General features: G+C 39.5%; 1 protein-coding gene across 2 annotated transcripts in view; it reads left to right on the top strand.

The window, feature by feature from the left end:
- The window catches only part of LOC311093843 (fMet-Leu-Phe receptor-like), a 28,105-nt gene that overhangs the window by 3,432 nt on the left and 10,953 nt on the right, over positions 1 to 13,720 (top strand). Inside the window, exon 1 of one of the 2 annotated variants that reach the window (XM_084131447.1) lies at positions 7,340 to 8,532. The exons of the other annotated variant lie outside the window; for it this stretch is intronic. The gene's annotated coding sequence lies outside the window, so the exon portion shown is untranslated. Of the gene's footprint in view, positions 1 to 7,339; positions 8,533 to 13,720 lie in introns of those variants that run through there. 2 annotated transcript variants of the gene reach the window in all.

Here is a 13,720-nt window from a genome sequence, read left to right on the forward strand (position 1 = left end):
GTTTTACTCAAAAATGCTAGTAACCGATTTAGGTGGACGGAAGAGCCACGTCAAATCAGAATTAATCGAGCGCTGGAAAGTGCTTATAGGAAGTTTTTGAGTGAAACGTAATTACAAACCACCCGACCGATCTTGGGGTAAGGGAAAGATCGGGTCTGTCGAAGACGTTTGACAGATTCTGTAAGACACGTGTCGAATTGTGAAATCCAGAAAAGAGGAACTCAGCCAAAATGGGGTCATCTAACAGTAAAGTAGATCATTTTTATACACCAATTTTCTGTCAAAGGAGAAATAATTATGGTGGTAAATGTAAATGTATTTCCCCGAGGCGGGAACCTGAGTAAGATAAGACTCAATGTTGTAAAAGAATCAATAGAAAAGAACGAGGGAAAACAGAATGGTTGTTGTGTGTGTGTTAAACGTGTGTAAAGGATCTTTATGTGTGGCTGATGAAACTTTGAGCAAAGCTATGACTGATGATTTGAGCAGTGTTGTGAATGATGAGCATATGAGATTGTACAAAAGTAGCCTACAGGGTTTTCTGAAATGCTAACTTATCCGTTACTAGTCAGAAAGGGTTGTTGAAGTTTGTTCATGAGTGTAAAACTGTGAACGGACAGTGAATTGTTGGATGGGAAAGAAGCAGATAAAAGAGAACAGAGTCGATGCAGAAGGAACTGACATGTAGGGGAAGATAGGATGTTTTTCCTGATGGAAACAGTGAATTGTTGAATTGAGCAGATGCAGAAGGAACTGACATGTAGGGAACGATAGAGTTCATGGAACTATTAAGTCAAATTAAGTTGAAATGGTACGAAAGGTGAGTTTTAGATGGAAATGGGGCGTTGAGTATGATTAACAGGGATTGATATGTTTATAAGGATAAGGAATGTTTCATTAAGTAAAACGATTGTCTTTTGAACCTAAAGGGTCCAGCTATGCTGGGAGTACAGCAACAGCGCTTGCTTGTTCAAACCAGCTTCTGAATGTTAAATGTATACTTGTTTTGTAATCAGTGTTGTTGATGATAATATCAAATTAGAAAATGTCCAGAGATTGGATATTTTGTTGATATTAAGCCATTTAAGGAAAATATATTGTTTTATAAAGGAAATTATGGGTTGGAGATAATTTCCCTAGACACGTGTGACCAAAGTTAATCAGAAACTTTGTGAAACCCGTTTAGAATATTTAGATTTTCCGTGTCGCTTATGAAAATTAATGTTCTGCCAATAATGACGATGTGAATGCTTTATTGTATTAATGTTATGAAAACAAGGGTATTGAAGAATAGATTGCCATACTTTTGTAACAAGAGTTGAAGGTGCAAGCGGCTAAGATAGCTGTCTGTGTAATTTAGAGACTGAGAAGATTTAGAGAATCTTGTGATTTCTGTGGAACAGTAGAGATAAGTGGGACTGAATAATGATAATATTAAGTTGAATCTGCATACTAATCATTTGAATAAGCTATCAAACCAGTGTTAATGAAATTAATGACATGCTAAATTTCTTTATACTGTATGAAGAGTAACTGAATAGTCCTGATACAAAAGAGAGCTAATGCTGTAAGCAGATTAATTTGCAGATTATGTTTTTGTAAAAGTTTGATTCTGATTGGAAAGATAAATAGTAACTTGACTGGCTCCAAACAAAGAAAGTGCCAAACTAACACAAATTTAAAGAAAAGTCTGTGTTAATATGAGTTAGAAAGTAGATCAGTGTTAATATGATGAAGATTGTGATTCGGCTATTGTAATTGAATTTGCAGCTGGGACAGTGGGGGAAAAATGCAGAGAACTTATCAGTGGCTCTGTTTGCATTTCCTGAATAGGAACGCTCTGCTTCAGGGGCGTAAAGTAGGGTGGAGATGTTAAAAAGATCACAGTGATTGTAGGTAGAATAACAGAGAGTGTTTTACTGCGGTCAGCGAGGTCATTCAGTGACTGTAAAATGACAACTGTATAACTGTAAAAGTAGATGAGGGAGAAAAGAAAGTTGATAGATAAACTTTTGAAAGTTGTTAAGAAGATTGAAAGATATTAAGTGTAAGGAATTCCTTTTGAAAGGAAAAGAACTATAAAAGGTACCGGTGGACGTAAAATTACAGATGAGCTAAATGAGTTGCAAAATATTTTAAAAGTACCGATCACTAAAAGGATGATTGTGTTTTGAATGAAATGCTTTGATAAGGTTTTAGATGATATGGAGAGACAAATCTAATGAATGATTTATAATGATAATCAAAAAAATGTATCACAAGCAGGGAGCAGCCTCAAAAGTGAATCATAGAAGCAGATTGATAAACTCCTAGAGAAAACATTGAAGTAAAATTGAAATGAAATTGTTATTAAGAACTAGAATAATTCTTATTATTTCTTTAAGATAAAATAAACAGAAGCAGTGTTACAGGATTAACAGTTGCTAAATGTAAAATGTGTAAAAGGCATTTGATTAAACAAAGGCTTGTTAATGTTGATTTTAAAAGATAAGATTGTGATTTGGCCAAAACAGGTTTGCTTATCTGAATCTAGCATGTGCTGTGACTGAAACTGCCACAGTTTCAGTGCAACAGAGACTCATTCTGAGTGGATATTATGTCTAAATTACAATACATGTAATTCATGGAAAAGATGCCTTAAGATGGGCTACAGTTGAAAAAGATGGTAGATAAAGTCTGAAGTTAAAAGTTTATGAGAATGCAGTGTACCAGTCCTGATGCCTCAAGAGTCTCTCTCTCATTCAATATCAGCTGAAAACTGTTGTCTGAGCCTGTGTAAAGCACAGTGTTTCAGTTGAAAAGATTCATAGATATGGAAAAGCTAAAACAAATCAGATTTGACAAATTTAGAGGACAATTTGTAAATGTTTTAAAAGTAAAACTGAATGATTTTAAAGAAGTCTTTAAAATAATAATGCAGACCTTAAATGATAGAAGTGACATTTTTGACTAGTTTATTTTAGGACCGCTTCTTTGTCTGATTTTAGCCTCCACCATAAAACAGGGCCGATGGCTCCGGCTACAGAAGCAACAGTACACTGAATGTACGATTGTGATCTAAATTCACTGACTATAATCTAAGCAGGTTGCTACCTTTAAGATGATTAATGAATTTAAGTGATTAAATACTGTTGTTATTAACCTGTCTCCCTGTGAACACTATTAGGTCAGAATGGCTCTGATGACTCTTGAATGCGCCTTTTCCTAAGCTCCAGAAAACAACAGATTATGTTGAAGAAAACGGTCACAGATTCTGTGATGGTAAAGAGCGGTAACCACGTGTGTACGAAGTGTTTACCCCAGAGACGGGTAAGACCCTCTGGCCAAAAGGGCAACCTAAGACAGGGGAATTCACGCAAAAACACTGGGCATTTCCTGATGGAGGTGTTTTTATGTGAGATGGATATGAGAGTGGCGCTGATTGACTGAGTGGCGACCAGCATCAGCAGATCATTGAGAGGCGAGATGAGCTGTGAGAAGTTACGGCCGTCTGACCCAGAAAATGTGAGTTCCTCTATATACCACTCACCAGAAACCGCGTTGATTGAATGGCTTGTTTTTCTGACAAGTGTCTGCAACTATGCCAGGGGACAACACCCTGAAGAAAAGACAATTATAGGTTAAGAGCTGATCTGAATGGGCATTCAGGAGCCAGCAGAGACCATTGAACTAATGGTTATCTGTTGTGGAGACAATTTAAAAAAAAAAAAAAAAAAAAAAAAAAAAGTTGTAATGTTAGTTGCCTGATGAGCAAGGAAAACACAGAGATTTGTGTCGATGCTGAACTAATGTGTCAGTTCTGACTCCTGTAGATCATTTAGACATGACAAAGGACCATTATAAGACATGGTGGTGGCTAAAGATGACTCAAGAGAATTTTCTGGAAAACAAAGGTTAGGTAAATTGAGTATTTAAACTAAAGATAACCTTAGAAAAGATCATAGAACGATTGAATATGACTATGATTATTTTAGTTACAGTCCTAGGAGGCTGTTGAAAAGATTATTTGCTTATAGTGAGAGAGAAAGAGACTGCTTGGGATGGTACTCTGTCTGTTCTTCTGTTATCAGTCAGCCAAAGAAAGCTGGAGCAAAATAAGATAATGAACCAAAACAATCCAGCTGACTTTTCTAAAATCAGATGGATAATGAACAGACATGCTTTGAAACTGGTTAAGAGGCCATAAAAACATTAGATAAAAGATACAGGAAAATGTAAGGTTAAAATGTCATTTAAAATTTGAATCCTTTTAGATAAAAGATATTAATAAGAAATATGAGCGGTTCATAGTCAGGGAAGAGTGTGAGTGTGAATTCATGTTTTGTACAGTATGTGTTAGTTTAGGACAACTGTTCTGTCTGAATAGTGTGTATAAATTTGTCATTAACCTCTGGAAAGAGTGTTTTAGCATTATAGATGGGTTAAGGCAAATGACAAATTTGAAATTTTGAAATTGAAATTTCACAAAGCTGAGGATTGTGAGTCAATCTGATGAGAAGGCAACACAGAACAGGATGAGCTTTAAGTTGATTGATCATCGAGCTCTGTCTATTAATTATTATTTTGGTCATTCATGATGTGCAGTAGATTTGAATTACTTTCTGGACAGGTTTAAGTATTGATAAATTAGAATTGTGAAGTCGTAGATAGCCGTCAGTCATGTGTTGAGAAAAAGTTATAAAGTTGACAGCAACAAACACGTACAGTAGGCTAAGTAAATATCAGATTATCCAGAGAGCCCTTAACAGTTATGTATTGTAAAAAGGGGAAGATTGTTATTCGACTGACGTTGACGAAGTGTAGTGACGTTGACAAAGTGTACACGACCTGACCTGACCAATTGATGACCTGGAGAATGTTCGTAGATGACAGCTGATTAAGAGACCAAACAATAGGGTTTAGGGGCCGTTGCCTTAAAAAAAAACAATTTGATAAGAAGATGAAATTGTGGCTTTAAGTAATATTTTTATTTCAGAGGCAGAGAAAGATGGGAAATTTGGCTGAAGGACAACGTTTGGGTTAGCAAACTTTATCCAAACAAATGTTACCAAATAAATATGAACAAATATTGCAGTTTTCTATAGCTCAAACAGTAGAGCGTTAGCGCTTGTAACGCCAAAGTCATGGGTTCAATTTCCGAGGGAAAGCAAGAATTGATAAGAATGTAAATGTGTACCTTGAAATGGATAAAAGCGTCTGATAAAAGTAAGAGAATTTTATTATGTTAGATTTATGCACGAGATGGGTGTTGTGCATCAAGAGGAGGATGAATATGCTCATGGCGGGAACAAGAGAACGCACAGTAAAACAAGTGGTCAGATGAGTCTTTGAACTTTTTAGTATGGATAATTTGTATTCAGGCCACAAACAAAGACATTTCGGCCTCACAGGTGGGAAAAAACAGTAAATCCAGGGGGGAAGGGCTAAACCCATTGTCTTCACAGCAGGCTGAGAGGTTATCTAGCTTTGACCTCATCGGTATATGAGGACAGTAAAAGTCCAGGAGGGGTTTATTTGAAGAACTTTATTTGTATTAACCAGCTAGATCTGGTTTACTAAGGGGTTCACATTTGCTGAAAGCCATCGCACAGGTGGGAAGATAAATGTTGGGAGGACATTGGGTTTAATTGTGTGTATTGTTTGTATTTTAAGTGTGCTAATAACAAGAATTGTTTTGACAGGAAACGCCGGAGCAGATGTGGCAGCACAGCAGACAAAAGAGAACTATGTGACAATAACCTCAACATTTGTTTTTCTTTACAGAAGATGCAGACTTTTGCGCATGGCATGAGCAAAGTGAAGAAACAGTGCCTAACCCTGTGTAATGCCTAACTTAAAATTTTCATTTTGCAGGATGTCAGGATGGATTGAACCAAACAGAACTGATTCTGTATTGTTTTGTTAACATGAACAACATGGGTTGAATGTTTTTCAGGGGAACAAGGACCCTGAGTGCTATTCAATGAGCAAAAATTATCTGGTGACAATAGTGTTTCAGGCTGTTGAATCCACAGGTCACACCAAAGGGACGACAAGACAAGCGGTCACTAACAAAATCACTTAAGGTCTGCCTTCACAGGTGACAGCAGACAGGCTAGAACATACCTCTCCTGCCAACGTTGGAAAAAGACCATTTCAACAGCACACAAAGTGTCATATTGGTGAAGATGGAACGTCCATGAGGCAACGAGATGATCAACATATCTGGAGAAAATGTTGACCAATTAATGGTTGAAGAAAAGTTTTGCGATTTTATTTGATTGAATCAAATTAGGGCTTAGTATTGATATACATGAAGGGTATAACTGTTCTTGAATTAAGACTTGAATTAATTCTATTCTTAAAGATTTAATAGTAAAATGGGTTTGATTGATTTTAGAAAATAGAAATGAATTTTTATTATTTTATTGGTTATCAGAGAATGATAAACAGGGGGGAGATGTTAATGAAAAATTCATTGTTCTTGTGTCCATTCATTTAAACTTGTTGATTTCATTTGAGTGTGTGTAAAAGCATCTGACCATATATATTTCTGTGAGGGTTTTCTAACAGCTGAAGAAGGGACAGGAAGACAGGGTGATAAAACTTACACCTGAGCACGAGAAAGGATCCAGCCAGGAGAATACAGGGGTCGTTTAACAATAAACAAGGGGTCCCATGCCATCCCCTTAGGGGATAAAGAACAGCAGGAGGTCATCTAGATTGTAAATGAAGGCCTTTTGGCTTCTCAGGGATAAAGATTGTAAATAAAGGCCTTTTTGGCTTCTCAGGGACAAAGAACAGCATGACCTGCCCAGGGGGGGTAGAACCAGTCCATACTAGCTTGAGATATAAGATGTCTTTAAGGAAATTTACAGAAACTGGAAAGGAGGAGTCAAGAATGTCAGAAACCTGCATAAAATGTCTCTGTTTTATTATGTCAGTAGGCTTTCTGTTTCACATCTGGGTGGCTGCGGTTGCGAAAAGATTCCTCAAAAGAATAAAGCCTTTTCTTCTTTATTACAATTTTGCCTTTTGAGTGTTCCTTAACCCTGTGATGCTGTTTTTCCCAGTGAGATAAAAAATTGCTATAACAATCTGCAGTGACACTGCAACATTAAAGGTTGTGCAATATTTCAAAATGATGACACCCATTTTTGTTTTGCAACAAAAATTCTCGAACACTGTGGACTCGAGACTCGACTCGGACTCGACAGTTGGTGACTCGACTACAACACTGATACATTGAGAGCAGGGATGGGCAGTATTTCAGATACATGTATTTAAAATACGTATTTGAAATACAAAATAGGCTACTATTTTGTATTTTAAAGCCTTTGAAAAAAATCTAATGTAATTTGTATTTAAATACATTTAAAGCCCTATTCGCACGGGATTAATATTACCTAGGGACCTCCGGTAATTTGTAATAATCGCAGAGGTCGTCTGTGATTTTTATCCCGGGCGAATCTGCCATGTCTGTAAAAATGTCTGTACAAATTCCCCCGAAAATACCGTATTTCGGCCAACACAGGGGTCCTCTGATAATACCAGTCCCGTGCGAATCCCCATGTCTGTGATTTGGGCTGTTTTTCTGTGAGCCTATCGTTTCCTAAAGAACGTAATAACCATTATGGGCCGTTTAACAGTCCATTTTACGTCTGTATTAAAAATATATTAACAATAAAATCTCTCGATATGATCTACTCCAATCCGATTATAGTTTTTCTCCAATAAAAAATAGATAGATAGCCTTCATATATGAAGTGCTGCAAAAGAGAAAACAAACTACAGTAAAGACGTGATCCGGAAGCTCAACTCGGACCGTTGTCATGGAAACGTCAAATTAAGTATTTTGACGCAACATGGAAGCTCTTTTGGAAAGTTTGGACGCTTTTTGTGGTAGTGTAATTTAGTATTCTGTATCGTGGAGCAATTGTCTCACACGGCCTCTAAAGACGTCCATCCTGTAAGTATCTCAAGAAATCAAAGTGTGAAAGAGTAAAAATGATATAAAATGAAATAAACCAAATAAAATGAATAGAAAAACAAGCCTATCGCGACGTTTCGGTATTTACAATACCTTCTTCAGGCAGCTATGCTTGTTGTAAATATGGACAAAGAATAAAAGAAAAAGAAGATATATTATATATTTATACAAATATGATATTCTATAATATATATAATATATTTCTCTAATAAATTGGTTTTAAATAAGTTCTTTTTTTGAATTGCAATACTGCAGCGCGATCTTCGTTTCAGCACATTCAGCTAAAGAAGTGTGAATGGGTGGGCGCACGCTGTAAAGTCCGTAAACTCGAGGGAATTACGAACATGTATTTGCCCGTGTGAATGAGCCACCAAAAACACAGACGTCAGGGGGTAATTTCTCGCAAAATACTTTTTGCCAGTCAACCTGTTTATCAGGTTAGGCTACTGATTTCGTGCATCAACTAGTTCAGACACGCCCCCTTCCCCCAACCCCAACATTCATGCATGTGAGCTGCAGTAGCCTACAACTCAGCATTGGATCAGCGACTTTTCTGGAATAAGGTGAGGATATCATGATCAATTCTACTTGTTGATTAAAGTTAAAATAGTGCATTATTCAGATTTGCCTTCAGTTAATATGAAAGAATAAAAGAGCACAAACAAGTGGGGAAAATGTGTTAGCCAATCAGTCTTGATCGGTTGTTGATTTTTATCAACTAGCTTGTGAAATGTGTTTAAACCATTACTTCATGTTAGGGCTGGGTGATATGACACTACATATCATAGCATTGATATAAAGTGTGAATCGATGGAACTTTTTCTAAATCGTTTACATAGATAGGCCTATTTGTGGGGTCATTTTAAGCTGCAAATTTATCCGTGCAGCTTTTATTGGAACGTTAGAGTGGCAAAAGAAGCACCGATGAATGATAGCCTACACCTACCACAAAAAAAAATCTTCAGCTTTTAGTTTTATCATAAAAAAAAATGTATATAGTGAATAGTAAATAGTATAGGTAAATATAGTAAAAAAAAATACATAAAAAGTTTTTTAAAAAAAAAGTAAATATAGGTGTCAAATGAATTTAAAGGGAACCTATTATGCAAAATTGACTTTTACATGGGGTTTGAACATAAATGTGTGTTGGCAGTGTGTGTACACAACCACCCTATAATGATAGAAATCCACCCAGTGCTTTTTTATAATCCCCATAAATCATAAACACTGTCTCAGAACAAGCTGTTCTCAGATTCTAATGAAAGGGAGAGAGAGAGTTTTGGTTAAGACTTTAATGCTCACATATACTGTGTTTATTTAGCTGCTCTTACAGTGATTTTCTAGAGTAAAACTAACGCTTCATCTTTTGTGTGATGTACAATAAACTTAATTGAACTCATCAGTATATTTTGGTCGGACGAGGTCTGCTACAGCAGGCTTGTATTAATAGTGGATAAAAGCAGATGACAAATAAGTTATAACCATAATTAGCTAAACTATACCTGTTCAATCTCCATACAGCATATATTCTCTGGCTCTGTGGGCATTATTGTCCGACTCCGAGTCGAAATGAACACGCTACTGAGAGTTTCTGTTTTGATATTATCAGATGAGATTGTCCTGGCTCTGAGCGCGAGCTCGTGAGGCTCCGCCTTTTGGGCCGGCAGCAGCAGTTCATTTGCATTTAAAGGGATACACACTAAAACAAAAAAATGACAATTTAAACATGCTGTAAAAAAAATATCTGTTAGGTATTTTGAGCTAAAACTTCACATACATACTCTGGGGACATCAGAGACTTATTTTACATCTTGTGAAAAGGGTCATAATAGGTGCCCTTTAAATGAATTCTAATTAAAAAATTTAGATAAACTTTCTAATTTTGAAAACTGATATTGAGAATTGTGAAACCATGATAAATTTTGTTACTGTGAAGTAAAATTAAGATTTTGGTCATATCATCCATCTATATTCTTTGATAAATAGCAGAAAAGGTTCCCACAGTTTTACATACAGTATGGATTTTTTAATAGTGTTCACCACAAGTAATAGACTACATTGTAACCTGGTTAGAAATAAGTATATAAATGGCTGCTATTTTGCATAAGTTTATTTGTAATTGCCAGCAAGAAAATAAGAAAAAAAGAAAGAAAAAGAAAGAATGACAGTGTCAGGTTTGGCATAGACGAAGCAGACAGAATGGTAAGTTAAATGCTTTAATTTGCAGAATGGATCGGTACAGAGAAACAGGTGAGTAAACAGTAAGTTGAATTTCAGATGATAGCTTAACTGAAGTGTAACCAAGTCTCTCTCTCTTTCTCTTGCAGATGATAATGAAGGAGTTCCTTAGAACAGGGGTTCCCAAACTTTTCCATGCCAAGGCCCCCCAAATACCACTAGGTTCTGGCCAAGGCCCCCCGTATTGAAACCATCGACAATACTACGGCACGGCACATGTAGAAATAAATAAATAAAACATCTAGGTGAACATCAGATTATGTGATGGTGTTTGATACCAGCCAATCAGAAAGATGAGATGCACCGATTACAATTTTCAAGGCAGATTCTGATTTTTCATTGAGTTTGACCTGCCGATACAGATTTAAGCCGATTCTGATTAAATTTTTTCTAACCACTTTACAGCACACACAAATATTTATTTTCTATATATAATAAAACACCACTTTTACCCAAACTGGTTAATAAAAACAAGTTTAAATGGATACATTCTCTATAAATATTTTTGTCTTCATTTTCTTTTCTGACATAGCTTACTCCTTGTTAAAACACACTGTACATGCAAATTATGTGCATTTTGAGTGAAATCATATTTATTTTGTCCATCAAAAGTGTGCTTTCACTTTAACTGAGCGTGAGCAGCGCTACAAAAATAGACTCGGCATCGAAACCCTCCGCTTCACTGCTGCTCATGCGACGCTCCTGCTTGACGCTCACGCGCTGCTCCAGCTCGCGGTGTGAATGCACTCACTGAACATGCACGCCGAAAAAAATTCGCGCTGCTCACGCGCCGCTCGCGATCTGAAACGGCCGTAATTCACAAGGTTTCCGACATGTGCGTTCTGTGTGCATGTATGATGTTGCGCGATGTTATTCATGCGGCGCCCGAGTGCATTTGAATCAGCATATGTCAGACTGAAAGTCACGTGAAAATCGGCCAATTCTTGTCACTAGCCGATCAATCAGATATCAGATAGGCTATGCAACAAATTATTATAATGTTTTTTCATAACAATACTCATATTAGCAAATATTTATTTTTTAACGTTTTTTAACTTTTTTTTTTTCAACTTGCTGCAGCCCCCCTGGCGCCCCCTGGCGGCCCCCCAGGGGGCCGCGGCCCCCACTTTGAAAACCCCTGCCTTAGAAGACGGAATGGTGACTGGCTGAGAAGATCGGGATCGAAGGTAGGTATACAGGTAAGTATGGCAGAGAGTCTGTGTCATGTGTAGACGAGATCAGACAATGACTGAATGTTTGTAGCAGGTATATATGGGTGAACTGATGATGAGGTCCAGGTGACGGTGATTAGTAATCAGGTGACAATGAGCGTGTGAATGACTGAGTGGGCGGAGTGAGGGAATGAGTGGAAGGAGATGGTGATGGAATCCTGACAGTACCCCCCCCTCCCGAGGCGGCTCTTGACGGCTGGGAAGAAGAGAGATGTTGCCGGCGGCGAGGTCGACCACGACCCCTGGGAGCTGGGCGGTCAGGATGGTCAGAATGGAACTGGGAGAGCAAGGCTGGATCTAGGATATCATCACGGAGCACCCAGGAACGCTCCTCTGGACCGTAGTCCTCCCAGTCCACCAGATACTCCAGACGGGACCTCGCCGCCGGGAGTCCATGATGGATCGAACTCTGTAGATGGCCTCTTCTTCCACAGGAACAGGAGGAGGCACGTCATCCGAGGTGGAATCTGAGGGAACAGAAGAGACTGGGTCAGTGAAGGGTTTGAGGAGAGAGACATGGAAGGAAGGAGAGATCTTGTACTGAGGTGGAAGGTTGAGTCTGTAGGTTACTTCGTTCAACTGCCTCTGGATGGTGAAAGGTCCAATGAATCGAGGACTCAGCTTACGGCAAGGCAGGCGGAGGCGAATGTCCCTCGTCGATAACCACACCTTCTGACCAGGTTGGTATTGGGGTGCATCGGCTCGTAGACGAACCGCTTGATCCTTGTGCCTCCGCACTGCCTGTTGTAGATGCACATGAGCTGAGTCCCATAACCCCCTCGATCTGATGGAACCAAAAGTCGACAGCTGGAACCTCCGAGGGCTCACCCGACCAAGGGAAGAGAGGTGGCTGATATCCGAGGAAGAACTGAAAGGGGGTGAGCCCGGTGGTACGCTGAGTGAGGGAATTCTGAGCGTATTCCACCCAGGGGAGGTATCGGTTCCAGCTGTCTTGGTACTGGTGGCAATAAGTTCGCAGATAACGTCCTATCTCCTGAATCTTCCGCTCAGTCTGGCCGTTGGACTGCGGATGATATCCTGAAGAGAGGCTGACAGTGACCCCGAGGAGCTTGAAGAAGGCGTGCCACACCCGGGAGATGAATTGGGGTCCCCTGTCCGAAACGATGTCTTCTGGAATGCCGAAATTTCTGAATACATGATGAAACAATGCTTCAGCTGTTTCTAAAGCCGTGGGTAAACCAGGTAAAGGTATCAGCTTGCAGCCTTTGGAAAATCTATCCACAACGACGAGCACACAGGTAAATCCACCGGATCTAGGAAGGTCAGTCATGAAGTCCACTCCGATGTGTGACCAAGGGCATCTGGGTATAGGTAGTGGCACAAGTTTACCCTCAGGTAGTTTCCTGGGAGTGTTGGGGATGGCGCAGACTGAGCAGCCACGGACGAACCTGGAGACATCTTCGGAGATGGACGGCCACCAGTACCGCTGACTGAGGAGCGAGAGGGTACGCTTGCTACCTGGATGTCCAGAGCCCGGAACTGTGTGAGCAGAGTCCAGAAGGGGAGTACGAAGATGTTGAGGTACGAAAGTACGCCCTTCTGGACCTCCCGGCGGAGCAGGATGGCGAGAATTTTCCTGAGAGATTTGCTGGTCGATGTCCCAGAGAATGGGACTGAGGATTAAGGCTGGAGGGAGGATGGTTTCAGTACTGAGGTCCTCTGAAGATGAATGATGGAGTCTGGAAAGAGCGTCTGCCTTGCAATTCTTACTTCCTGGACGGTAAGTAACAACAAAGTTGAATCGAGTGAAGAAGAGTGCCCAGCGGGCCTGGCGAGGATTCAGTCTTGTTGCCTCACGAAGATATTCCAAGTTGCGATGATCTGTAATTACTTCGAACTGGTGATTTGCTCCCTCCAGCCAATGTCTCCATTCTTCTAAAGCCAGTTTTATGGCTAGCAGTTCCCGGTTGCCGATGTCGTAGTTTTGCTCCGCCGGGGACAGCTTTTTGGAAAAGAAGGCACATGGATGGAGTCTGGGAGGCTCACCCTGCCGCTGTGACAGCACCGCTCCAACCCCAGTGGAAGATGCATCGACCTCAACGATGAAAGGAAGTTCTGGATTGGGATGGATGAGGATTGGTGCTGTCGTGAAAGACTTCTTTGAGGCGATGGAAGGCTTGGATAGCTGTGGGATTCAAGGACAGAGACTTGGGTCGATTCTTTAATGAAGATGTGAGAGGAGCACTGATGAGACTGTAGTTCTTGATGAATCTTCTGTAGAAGTTTTCAAAACCGAGGAATCTTTGAAGTTCTTTGACAG

The sequence above is a fragment of the Abramis brama genome, assembly GCF_963993115.1.
Source record: "Abramis brama genome assembly, chromosome: 12".
In the NCBI taxonomy this organism is placed as follows: Eukaryota; Metazoa; Chordata; class Actinopteri; order Cypriniformes; family Leuciscidae; genus Abramis; species Abramis brama.